Here is a 13,422-nt window from a genome sequence, read left to right as displayed (position 1 = left end):
TCATTTAGTTGGATTATGTTCAAGTGAGTCCTGTACAATGAGAAGCCTTATCTTACATGCAATAAGACAATACGGCACTCCCTTGAGGTTTACAATCTAGGCTGAAGTATGGATGAAATTAACACAGTTGAGAGATTTTCCTAAATCTTATATTTGTGGAAACATTTTTCAGATGGGGCAGGTATGAAACTTTTATGGTTGCAGCTCCGGCAGTAATCGCAGCTTACTTCCTGTTTAAAGACTGACAGATCTGAAGAGTTTTTCAGAAGGATTTCTTTTTTTTTTTGCTTCCTTTAGAGCTTTTGAAAGACTGTTTTTTTTTCTGCAGCATTTTTGGTATTCTTTTGATTTTAGAGTGGGTAGTATATAGCTGATTCCATCAGAACTGCTTCCCCTTCCCCCCCACCAGGCGTTTGTAAAATCTCTTTAGTAAAAAAAAAAAAACCCCTTCATATTGGCTATGTGCACACAGTCTTTTTTCCCCTCACCCATGACAGCACACCTTGAGAGAGAGAGATCCGCCCCACCAAGAACAGGAAACCGTCTGAAATAAAAGGGCGGTACCTCTCCCTCGCTTCAGTTGGTTTCCTGTCCGTGATGGGAACCTGTCTGAAAGAAGATGTCCATACTTACCTGGGCCTTTTCCAGCGTGGAAGAGTGGGCGCCAGCTTGTGCACCGGGTTCCAGAAGCGCCGTCCGCGGTTCCCTGGAGCCGTGTCTGAGCGTGCGCAGGCGGTGAGGAGGGCTTCAGCTCCCCGCACGCTCCTGGCTGGCCGCACGCCGGGAGCGGCGTCTAACGGGTATGATGTGCCTTACGTCACGGCGCGGTGCACGCTGGGAGAGGCTTGCCTGATGACGTCGGGGGGCGGCATCTGGATCCATCATGGCGGCGCCCTGTAAGCGCTTGCTGGCCGGCTTTTGAAACCTCGGCCGGCGTGCGTCAGGAGGGGGGAGGACACCTGAACCGGAGGAAGTTCCGGATGTACCCTATTTTAGGTGGGGGGGTTGTCCTGGTCAAACGCTGCCTATACTCGTGCTTGTGGTATAGCAGCTATGGCAGACCAGGACAGCCAGGAGCAGCAGCAGCTGAACCCTCCTTCTCAACAACGGAAGAAGTCGGATGTCTCTCACACGGACAGCCGCTCCAGTTACCGTAGCGGCAGCAGGAGAAGTAAGGTGTCGGACGCTTCAGGGCCATCCAGAAGGGATTGATCTTATGTCCCACCACAGCCTCCAAATCCGGTACCCTTTTGTGACTTCAGTGATCTTCGTGAATGTCACTTAATAGTAATGGAAAGTTATGTGCTTCATTCCTTAGGAACCTAAGAAGAGTAGCGACAAACGGAAGCACAGGGTTTGTGCCTTATGCCAAGTCCCCCTTTCCATAGATTGGCAGAACCATCTTTGTGCTAGCTGTATTAACCAAACCATAGCGGAGAGCACCCCGGATTTTGCTTCTAATTTGAGGTCCGTAATCCGTACAGAGGTTCAAGATTCCCTAAAAGGCTTACTTAAGGGGAAAAAGAGATCCCATATGGATATCTCCTCTGACTATGATTCATCCTCCCAGTCGGAGGATCCATGCCTCAGTGATTCATCATCCTCCTCTTCATCAGACAGTGGTAAGCCCTGTTTCCCTATTGAGGGTACGGACAAGTTGGTCAGAGCGGTCAGATCATCCATGGGGTTGAGGGAGGAGAAGGCAGCCAGGTCCCTGGAAGACATTATGTTCGCAGGCCTGGAGGAAAAAAAGAGACGCTCCTTTCCAGAGAATCCTAAAATTCAGACCATTATAGACCGGGACTGGAGGAAGCCTGAGAAATTGGGAGTGTTGCCCTCATCCTCTAAAAGAAGGTACCCCTTCGAGGATAGTGTCTTTGGGTCCTGGGATAAAATTCCTAAAGTTGACGGGTCTGTCGCCCGATCATCCAAAAAATCGTCCCTAACCCTGGAAGATTCGGACAGTCTAAAGCAGGGGTCTCAAACACGCGGCCCGCGGGCCGCATGCGGCCCCTGAGGCTGCTTTATGCGGCCCGCAGGCACAGACCCCTTGACGATCCCGACCTGGTCCAGGAGGAGCCGCCGACAGCAGCGCTGAATTGCCGCACAGAGACCGTCTCCCAGCACTGCATTTCCAATGCCAGCCGCCGGCCAATCAGAGGCCAGCAGCTGATATCTGCGTGTCGGCGCAGCGAGTATGACGTCATTGCCATATGCAGATGTCAGCTGCTGGTCTCTGATTGGCCGGCGGCTGGCATTGGAAATGCAGTGCTGGGAGACGGTCTCTGTGCGGCAATTCAGCGCTGCTGTCGGCGGCTCCTCCTGGACCAGGTCGGGATCGTCAAGGGGTCGGACTCTGTGGTGCCTGCGGGCCACATCTGCAGGAAGGCCGCCGAGGGAACGGAGGACAGGTGAGAATCATCTTTTTTTTTTTCTATTTTATGTGTGTGAAGAACAGGGGGCACATAGCCACAAGAGGGGACCTGGATGGGGCACAGAGCCACAAGAGGGGACCTGGATGGGGCACATAGGCACAAGAGGGGACCTGGATGGGGCACATAGGCACAAGATGGGGACCTGGATGGGGCACATAGCCACAGGATGGGGACCTGGATGGGGCACATAGCCACAGGATGGGGACCTGGATGGGGCACATAGCCACAAGAGGGGACCTGGATGGGGCACATAGCCACAAGATGGGGCACAGAGCCACAACATGGGGACCTGGATGGGGCACAGAGCCACAACATGGGGACCAGGATGGGGCACAGAGCCACAACATGGGGACCGGGATGGGGCACAGAGCCACAAGAGGGGACCTGGATGGGGCACATAGCCACAGGATGTGGACCTGGATGGGGCACATAGCCACAAGAGGGGACCTGGATGGGGCACATAGCCACAAGATGGGGACCTGGATGGGGCACATAGCCACAAGATGGGGACCTGGATGGGGCACATAGCCACAAGATGGGGACCTGGATGGGGAACATAGCCCCAAGATGGGGACCTGGATGAGGCACATTAGTACAAGATGGGCACCAGGATGGGGAACGTTGCCACAGGATGGGGACCTGGATGGGGCACATTAGTACAAGATGGGGACTTGGATGGGGAACATTACTACAAGATGTTTTCCATTATTACTATATGATGCTAATTGTAAGACAATATTACTGTATGTGGCCAATTGGGGGAAATAAAATTGTAAAAAAAATAAAAAATAAAATAAAGCATGAAAAAATATTGGGCACTAAAAATGCTGTTTTATATGTAAACTAAAGTAAACACAAAAAAGTGCACGTTTATTATCGCCACATCCATAACGACCCAAGCCATAAAAAAATAAACACAGCAAAAATGTTCAAAAGGTGTATACAAAAAAAATGGTATCACTAAAAATGTCACATTGAACAAAGAATGCGGCCCCCCAAATTCAAATTTTTTCCATGTGCGGCCCATATACCCAGCCGAGTTTGAGACCCCTGGTCTAAAGGATGCTCTAGATAAGAAGGCATATTCCTACCTGTGTCACACCTGGGAAGTGGCGGCAGGGGGCCTGAAACCAGCGGTAGCAGGCACTTGTGTCGCTAGGTCACTCATGGTGTGGCTTCAACAATTAGAAGACCAGCTCAAGGATAAAAAGGACCATTATCAACCTCAAAAGTCTAAATCAGCTGATAGAGAACCAAACTTTCAAGATGGAATCAGTGAACTTTGCAGTAAAACTCCTACACCACAATTGTTGCATGGCAGTTATCGACCTAAAAGATGCCTATTATCACGTCCCAATCCATCCAGACTACCAGAAGTACCTAAGGGTAGCCCTATTCATCCTAGGGGAATTGAGGCATTTCCAATTTACTGCCCTACCTTTTGGACTCTCGATAGCACCGAGAGTGTTTACAAAGGTTATAGCGGAGGTGACAGGCTTTCTCCGGATCAAAAACATGGTGATTGTTCTCTACGTAGACGACTTTCTGGTAATAGGGAAATCGGAGGACCACTGTTCCTCTAAACTCTTAGAGGTCAGGACAGCCTTACATCAGCTAGGATAGTTGATAAATATTCAAAAATCAAAACTATCCCCCTCAAGGACTTAGATCTTTCTGGGCTTGACCGTAAATTCCCAACTCCAAGCCTGCTTCCTCCCGGAGAACAAGGTTTGCAAAATAATCAGCTTGGTCTCAAGGGCCATAAAGTTTCCAGTGATGTCCCTGAGAGGAGCAATGTCCCTACTGGGCTCCATGACGTCCTGTCTCCCGGCAGTCAAATGGGCCCAAGGTCATATGAGGCTTCTTCAGTGGGAGGTCCTGTCAGCCCAAAAATCCTTCAACGGACATTTAGTAAAAAGACTATCGCTTTCCTTGGAGACGGTAGACTCCCTCTCATGGTGGACAAACTGGGAGAATCTGACCTCAGGCTTGCAGTGGTCCATACCAGTCAACCATACAATTACAACAGATGCAAGTGGCTCCGGCTGGGGGGGGGTCATCTAGCAGATCTCTCAGTTCAGGGGCTCTGGCTACATCACGAAATAGGGACATCATCGAACTTAAAAGAGCTTTTGGCAGTGGAGAAATCCCTGATAGGCTTCCTTCCCCACATACAGGGTCGCCATGTCCAGATCAGGTCCGACAATCGGACGACACTAGCTTATATAAATCACCAGGGAGGAACTAGATCACGCTCCCTGATGGTAGTGGCAAACAGAATCCTGCCACTAGCAGAACAGCATCTCCCTTCCCTCAGTGCTCTTTATATCCGGGGGGTACAAAATTCAAAGGCAGATTTCCTCAGTCGCCACACTTTAAGACGGGGAGAGTGGGCTCTAAATCCGATAGTCTTCCAGCAGATTATCCAACTATGGGGGTCACCAGACATAGATTTGTTCGCCACCAGGGCAAACAGGAAGGTGGAGAGATTCTGTTCACTAGATCCAACAGAGAATCCCTATGCTGTAGACCAGGGGTCCTCAAGCTGCGGCCCGCGGAGGATTTTTATCCGGGCTGTGGGCGGAGGAGAGCAGTGGCAGCGCCCGCTCCCCTCCCCCTGCGTGCTCAGGGCCCCTGCAGCCGGATACTTACCTCTCCCCGTGCCTCCGCAGATCCGCTGTCTTCCTGCTCTGTGCTCCTTGTGACGTCTCAGGTCAGAGGGTGCGGTAACGTCTTTACACCGCGCCCTCCCCTGAGCCGTCACAGGCAGCGCAGAGCGGGAAGTCGCCGGCGAACCTGGAGTCCAGACCAGAGCAGCGACAGCAGGTGAGGAGGAGTGAGGTGAGTATTTCATTTTTATTTTTTTATTTTTTTTTTAATGTATGGAGGCACGGGACATAATATTAGGGGTGACATCCTGCATGGGGCATTATATGGGGGGAGTGATGTGCTGCATGGGGCATTATATGGGGGGGTAACAGCCTGCATGGGGCATTATATGGGGGGGTGACATGCTGCATGGGGCATTATATAGGGGAGTGACATGCTGCATGGGGCATTATATAGGGGAGTGACATGCTACATGGGGCATTATATGGGGGGGGTGACATCCTGAATGGGGCATTATATGGGGGGGGGTGACATGCATGGGGCATTATATAGGGGAGTGACATGCTGCATGGGGCATTATATAGGGGAGTGACATGCTACATGGGGCATTATATGGGGGGGGGTGACATCCTGAATGGGGCATTATATGGGGGGGGTGACATGCATGGGGCATTATATGGGGGGTGACATCCTGCATGGGGCATTATATGGTGGAAGAAAGGGACATCCTGCATGGAGCATTATATGGGGGGTGACAGCCTGCATGGGGCATTATAAGGGGGGGAACAGCCTGCATAGGGCATTATAAGGGGGAAACAGCCTGCTTATTGAGGACCTATGCTGCCTATTGGGAACATTTACCTGCCTATTGAGGACCTATGCTGCCTATTGGGGACATTTACCTGCCCATTGAGGACCTATGCTGCCTATTGGGGACATTTACCTGCCTATTGGGGACATTTACCTGCCCACAGAGGACCTATGCTGCCTATTGGGGACATTTACCTGCCTATTGGGGACATTTACCTGCCTATTGGGGACCTATTCTACCTATTGGGGATATTTACCTGCCTATTGGGGACATTTACCTGCCCACAGAGGACCTATGCTGCCTATTGGGGACATTTACCTGCCTATTGGGGACATTTACCTGCCTATTGGGGACCTATGCTGCCTATTGGGGACATTTACCTGCCTATTGAAATACCGGTTGATTTAACTTCACTTGTTCTTCATTTTAAATATTGTATTTGTTCCTGTATTGCTTTTTTACTTCAAAATAAGATATGTGCAGTGTGCATAGGAATTTGTTCATAGTTTTTTTAAAAAACTATATTCCGGCCCTCCAATGGTCTGAGGGGCAGTGAACTGGCCCCCTGTTTAAAAAGTTTGAGGACCCCTGCTGTAGACGCTCTCCAGATACCCTGGAAGTTCAGGAGCGCCTATGCTTTTCCACCGATAGTAATGATCCCAGCAGTTGTGAGGAAAATTCAGGAGGAGGGGGCAAGGATAATTCTGATAGCCCCCTTTTGGCCAAAAAGACCCTGGTTCTCCCTGCTTCGCCTAATGTCGGTCTCGGATCCCTGGGTTCTGCCGGACAGGCCGGACCTTCTCATCCAGGGGCCGATGTTCCATGCACAAGCCAAAGGTTTCCATCTGGCGGCTTGGATTTTGAGAGGTTGTTACTGAGCAACAGGGGTTTTCACCGGGCCTAGTTTCCACCCTATTGGGTAGTAGAAAGCCCATAACAACAAAGATTTATAGCAGAATCTGGGGAAAAATCCTGGATTTTATAGACTCCCCATTGTCGGATAAATCTCCAATTAAAGATGTCCTAGAGTTTTTACAGAAGGGACGTGACCTGGGGTTAGCTACGGGAACACTTTTAAAGTTCAGGTGTCCGCCCTAGGGGCGCTCTATAATTGCAACCTGGCGGGGATCCCCGTGGGTCTCTAGATTCATTAAATCCTGTTCCCGAGCTAAGCCAGTTCGGGCTCTGAGTTCCTCCCTGGGACCTGAATTTGGTTTTAAACGCACTCTCTGGCGACCCATTTGAACCCCTGCAGGTTATCTCTCCAAAGTTCCTCACCCTCAAAACCATTTTCCTAGTGGCCCTAACATTGGCTCGTAGGGTGAGTGACCTGCAGACCCTTTCTGTTGATCCCCCATACACCCAAATTCATGATGACCGGGTCGTCCTACATACAGATCCAGCATACCTTCCGAAAGTAGTTTCCAGATACCACTGTAATCAAGAGATTGTGCTTCCCTTATTCGGCAGTAACCCAAAAAACCCCGGGGAGGTTAGATTCCACAATCTAGATGTTAGAAGGGCTTTACTACAGTACATAGACATGACTAGTCAATGAGAGAAGGACCACTCCTTGTTTCTGGCCTTTCAGGGAAGTAGGAAAGTTCACGGGGTATCAAAGGGAACTATTTCTAGGTGGCTTAGGGAGGCCATTTGTCTAGCTTACAGATGTTCCGGCACCGGACGGTATTAAAGCTCATTCCACCAGAGCTGTAGCGACCTCCTGGGCAGAGAGAGCAGATGTCTCAATTGACCAGATATGTAAAGCTGCTACTTGGTCTGCACCATCCACCTTCTACAAGCACTATAGGATGGATCTATCCTCCTCTGACCTCACCTTTGGGAGAAGGGTACTGCAGGCGGTGGTCCCTCCCTAGGGTGCTCATATTCTCCAAAATTCTCTCAAAGTGTGCTGTCATGGGTGAGGGGAAAACACCAAGGTTACTTACCGGTAGCCGATTTTTCCTGAACCCATGACAGCACCCGTAGTTTCCCCCCTCTGTCTCTTTCTCACACCATGGTGAGCACTTTACATTTTGGGTGATTATATATATTGTAGGTGTTGGTTATGTGACTAACCTTTTCTGGAGGTCCTCTCAAAGCTCTGTAATCCAACTGAAGCAAGGGAGAGGTACCGCCCTTTTATTTCAGACGGTTTCCTGTCCTTGGTGGGGAGGATCTCTCTCTCAAGGTGTCCTGTCATGGGTTCAGGAAAAAACAGCTACCAGTAAGTAACCTTGGTGTTTTTGGAGCTTAAACTGAGGAGAGACTGAGAGCAAAGTCTTCAAATCCTCCTCAAAAACTTTGGAGTTTAAGCTCCAAAATCTCCTCTCAAAACTCTGTGTGCACATAGTCATTAACTCATATTAATAGGAAGAGTTTTGGTGGCTGATCTGCCTTAACCCCTTAAGGACGGAGCCAATTATGTCCTTACTGACCAAGCCAAATTTTACAACTCTGACCACTGTTACTTTATGAGGTAATAACTCTGGAACGCTTCAATGGATCCCACTGATTCTGAGTGTGCAAATTGCCTCTTCAGAGAAAAAGAGGACTTGTACTCAATAATGCCACCTATTGGAAGTAGCAATCCTACAAGTCACAATCAACCCTTTAACGAGTCCTGCAATATGACTTAGGATAAAAGCCAAATCAGAATCTCAATTTGCAGACAGTGTTTCGGGCTGTTGGCCCTCGTTAGTGCAAAGTATGAGAACTGATTTGGCTAGATGAGAGGCTCTGGACTGAGGTCTAAGGGGTAACGTTTCTCCTTATGGAGAGTGACACACCAGGTCTGGCACGTCAAGGTAAGGAGGCTTATTCGCCATGCAATGCTCCTCTGGGAAATTTAATATGCAAATTGCCTCTTCAGAGAAAAAGAGGACTTGTACTCAATAGTGCCACCTATTGGAAGTAGCAATCCTACAAGTCACAATCAACCCTTTAACGAGTCCTGCAATATGACTTAGGATAAAAGCCAAATCAGAATCTCAATTTGCAGACAGTGTTTCGGGCTGTTGGCCCTCGTTAGTGCAAAGTATGAGAACTGATTTGGCTAGATGAGAGGCTCTGGACTGAGGTCTAAGGGGTAACGTTTCTCCTTATGGAGAGTGACACACCAGGTCTGGCACGTCAAGGTAAGGAGGCTTATTCGCCATGCAATGCTCCTCTGGGAAATTTAATATGCAAATTGCCTCTTCAGAGAAAAAGAGGACTTGTACTCAATAGTGCCACCTATTGGAAGTAGCAATCCTACAAGTCACAATAAACCCTTTAACGAGCCTTGCAATATGACTTAGGATAAAAGCCAAATCAGAATCTCAATTTGCAGACACGGTGTTTCGGGCTGCTGGCCCTCGTTAGTGCAAAGTATGAGAACTGATTTGGCTAGGTGAGACAATTCTCAGACAATTTTTTCGTGACATATTGTACTTCATTATAGTGGTAAAATTTCTTCGATATGACTTGCGTTTATTTATGAAAAAAATGGAAATATGACAAATTTTGAAAATTTAGCTATTTTCAAACTTTGAATCTTTATGCCCTTAAATCAGAGAGATATGTCACACAAAATAGTTAATAAATAACATTTCCCACATGTCTACTTTACATCAGCACAATTTTTTTTTTTTGTTAGGAAGCTATAAGGGTTAAAAGTTAACCAGCGATTTCTCATTTTTCCAACAAAATTTACAAAACCATTTTTTTTAGGGACCACATCACATTTGAAGTGACTTTGAGGGGTCTACATGACAGAATATACCCAAAAGTTACACCATTCTAAAAACTGCACCCCTCAAGGTGCTCAAAACCACATCAAGAAGTTTATTAACCCTTCACAGGAACTGACACAACATGGAAGGAAAAATGAACTTTTAACTTTTTTTTTTTACACAAATTTTACTTTAGGCCCCAAATGTTCTCAAGTGTAACAAGAGAAAATGGGCAACAAAATTAGTTGTGCAATTTCTCCTGAGCACACCGATACCCTATATGTGGGGGGAAAACTACTGTTTGGGCGCACGGCAGGGCTCGGAAGGGAAGAGGCGCCATTTGACTTTTTGAATGTAAAATTTGCTTGAATAATTAGTGGATGCCATGTTGCGTTTGGAGAGCCCCTGATACGCCTAAACAGTGGAAACCCCCCACAAGTGACCTCATTTTGGAAATTAGACCCCTCAAGGATTTTATCAAGGGGTATAGTGAACATTTTGAACCCAGAGGTACGACACAGAATTTGATAACATTAGGTCATTAAATTGAATAAGTTGTCATTAGTCTTGGGCGCAAGTGCTCACTACTTGAGTTTGCATCTGGTATCGCGGGTGCTCAAGTGACATGTTCGAGGCCCCGCATGTTTCACGGTTGTTTTGAAACCCCCAAAAAACATACGGGGATCGCTCGTGTATGGCAGGCAATCCCCACGTGTTTTTTTTTTTGCTGTATAACAGCGAAACATGCACTTTTTGTATTGAAGAACGGAAATGAATTAATCAAAAAGTTATATTCTACTTTTGTGAGATGCACCTGTATATGCAGTGGACTTTCTGCTTCAGCAGTAGTGTAGTTGAGCTTTCCACAATGAATATGGTACGTGGGAACATACCCTAAAAGCGCATTTACACTGACCAATTATCGTGACCATGCGTTCCTAGGATTGCTCGTTTCTCAAAAATTGTGCAGTGTAAACAGGCTGCCAATTGCCAAATGCTCATTCGTTGGGTGAAATTACTTTTAAGTTTGATTAAAACTCCTCATTCTCGGCAGCACATCATCCTTTAAGAACAATGGCAGTCTATGTACACAGAACGATCTGTTACCAATTTTTCTGTGCACATTGGAAGTGTAGGCAGTCGCTTAACTACCTCGATCGTGTAGTGTAAATGCCCATTAACATATCTGAAATGTGATGAAGTTGCAAAAATCAAGTCTCAGAGGTGTCTAGGAATTGCCAATAGAACTATGGAAATGTCGTTGGGTATATTTTGTTAGTCCAGTAGGTGGCAGCACTCTCATTCCAAGCACACTTCTTGACTTTTCTAATAGTGCACATCCCCATCCCTCTTTTAAAGCACCACTCAAGCGTTGTTGTTTTTGTTGTCACCTCTGGAATAGCCCTCTAAATGTAAGTCCCCTGCCCCCGATCATATACTCACCCTACGGTGTCGTCACTGTTTTTCGGCGCCGGTCCGGTCTTGCGATGCCACCTTGTGAGCGTAGCTTCTGACTGGCCGGAAGTCAGGAGTTGGGTCACACACTCTCAATACAAGTCTATGAGAGCTAGACTTGTATTGTAAAGTGACCTCCATGCATCTCAATGAAACACTGGACTTGGCAGCAGGTAATTTTTGGCCGTAGATCTGCAGTTATACCCCCTAGGTGTGTTTGACATTCCCTTAACTTCTTAAAGTGGTTGTCCATTACTCTACAACCCCTTCTCAATCAGCATGTTTGCCCCTAGTAAAATAACACTTATACTCACCTCTGGTGCCAGCATTTTTCCAGCAGGGTTGGCACTGTCTCTCGCGTGAGAGAGCAGCAGATCTCGCTCCCGATGTATGTGATTTATCCGAAGGTGGTGAGAGTGAAGCGTCCACTGATTGGCCACAGGGATTGCGTGACATAACAATGTCACACAAGCCCTGGGAGAGACAGTGCTAACACTGCTGGAACAGCACCGGAGGTGAGTATAAGTGTTAGTGTTTTACTGGGGGAAAGCATACAGATTGAGAAGGGGTTGTCTGAGTAGTGGACAATGTCTTTAAGGGGCATTTACAATGCCAGATAATCATGAATGAGCATCTTTGATTCCAGTGGGGCAGTCCTGAATTTGGTGAGCCTCCTGCTATCATGGGAGGTCGGGGTATGTTCCAACTATGACTGCATCTGTGTCCTCTGAATACAAATACAGATGGATATAATGATGAAGCAAAAAGCCAAAAAATCCTTGCTTCACAATTCCATTTAGGAAGAGCTTTTCGATCCTGCGAGGACCTTCAGGTCATGTGACCTGAAAATGTCTCATGTCCTGAAGGTGTTGGCAAGTTTTTAGGCACTACCTTGACTGGCAGCAGAGACCAGTTCAGTATCACAGGAGCAGTGAGCAGGGGTGTGACAGATAAGTGTGATACTCGTGGGGATATCATACTGTGTGTGAGTGAATTTATTGTGGAGACTTCATATTGTGTGGGGGGAATGTACTGTGGGGACATCAGTACTGTGTGTTCAAGCATTATACTGTCTGTGGGGGTATTTGGGCATCATATTGTATGGGGGGAAATCATACTGTATGTGGAGGGCCATAATACAGTGTGTTGAGGAATGTGCAGTACTGTGGGGACATCATACTGTGGGGGAATGTACTGTGGAGGACATCATACTTTGTGTGGGGGGATGTATTGTGGGGGACTTCATACTGTGTGTGGGAATATGTACTGTGGGGGACATCATACTGTGTGTGCGGGAATGTACTGTGGAGATATCATACTGTGTGGGGGGGAATATACTGTGGAGGACATCATACTGTGTATGGGGGGAATGTACTGTGGAGGACATCATACTGTGTGTGGGGGGAAGTACTGTGGGGGACATCATACTGTGTGTGGGGGACATCATACTGTGTGTGGGGGGGATGTACTGTGGAGGACATCATACTGTGTGTGCGGGAATGTACTGTGGGGGCATCATACTGTGAGTAGTGGGCACTGTGAGGGCAGTAAAAGCGGTACTGTACTGTGTTGGAACACTAATGGGCTTCACTAGGAGCAATATTTCTGTGTATGTACAGTACAGACCAAAAGTTTGGACACACCATCTCATTTAAAGATTTTTCTGTATTTTCATGACTTTGAAAATTGTACATTCACACTGAAGGCATCAAAACTATGAATTAACACATGTGGAATTATATACTTAACAAAAAAGTGTGAAACAACTGAAAATATGTCTTATATTCTAGGTTCTTCAAAGTAGCCACCTTTTGCTTTGATGACTGCTTTGCACACTCTTGGCATTCTCTTGATGAGCTTCAAGAGGTAGTCACCGGAAATGGTTTTCACTTCACAGGTGTGCCCTGTCAGGTTTAATAAGTGGGATTTCTTTCCTAAAAAATGGGGTTGGGACCATCAGTTGTGTTGTGCAGAAGTCAGGTGGATACATAGCTGATAGTCCTACTGAGTAGACTGTTAGCTGCTTTTTTCTTGCCATAATACAAATTCTAAGTAAAGAAAAACGAGTGGCCATCATTACTTTAAGAAATGAAGGTCAGTCAGTCCGAAAAATTTGGCAAACTTTGAATGTGTCCCCAAGTGCAGTTGCAAAAACCATCAAACTCTACAAAGAAATTGGCTCACATGAGGACCGCCCCAGGAAAGGAAGACCAAGAGTCACCTCTGCTTCTGAGGATAAGTTTATCCGAGTCACCAGCCTCAGAAATCGCAGGTTAACAGCAGCTCAGATTAGAGACCAGGTCAATGCCATACAGAGTTCTAGCAGCAGACACATCTCTACAACAACTGTTAAGAGGAGACTTTGTGCAGCAGGCCTTCATGGTAAAATAGCTGCTAG

This window comes from Phyllobates terribilis, unplaced genomic scaffold (genome assembly GCF_046119375.1).
Source record: "Phyllobates terribilis strain yellow unplaced genomic scaffold, ASM4611937v1 Scaffold_9__5_contigs__length_417890890, whole genome shotgun sequence".
NCBI classification, from domain to species: Eukaryota; Metazoa; Chordata; class Amphibia; order Anura; family Dendrobatidae; genus Phyllobates; species Phyllobates terribilis.
This window is presented reverse-complemented; position numbering follows the sequence as displayed.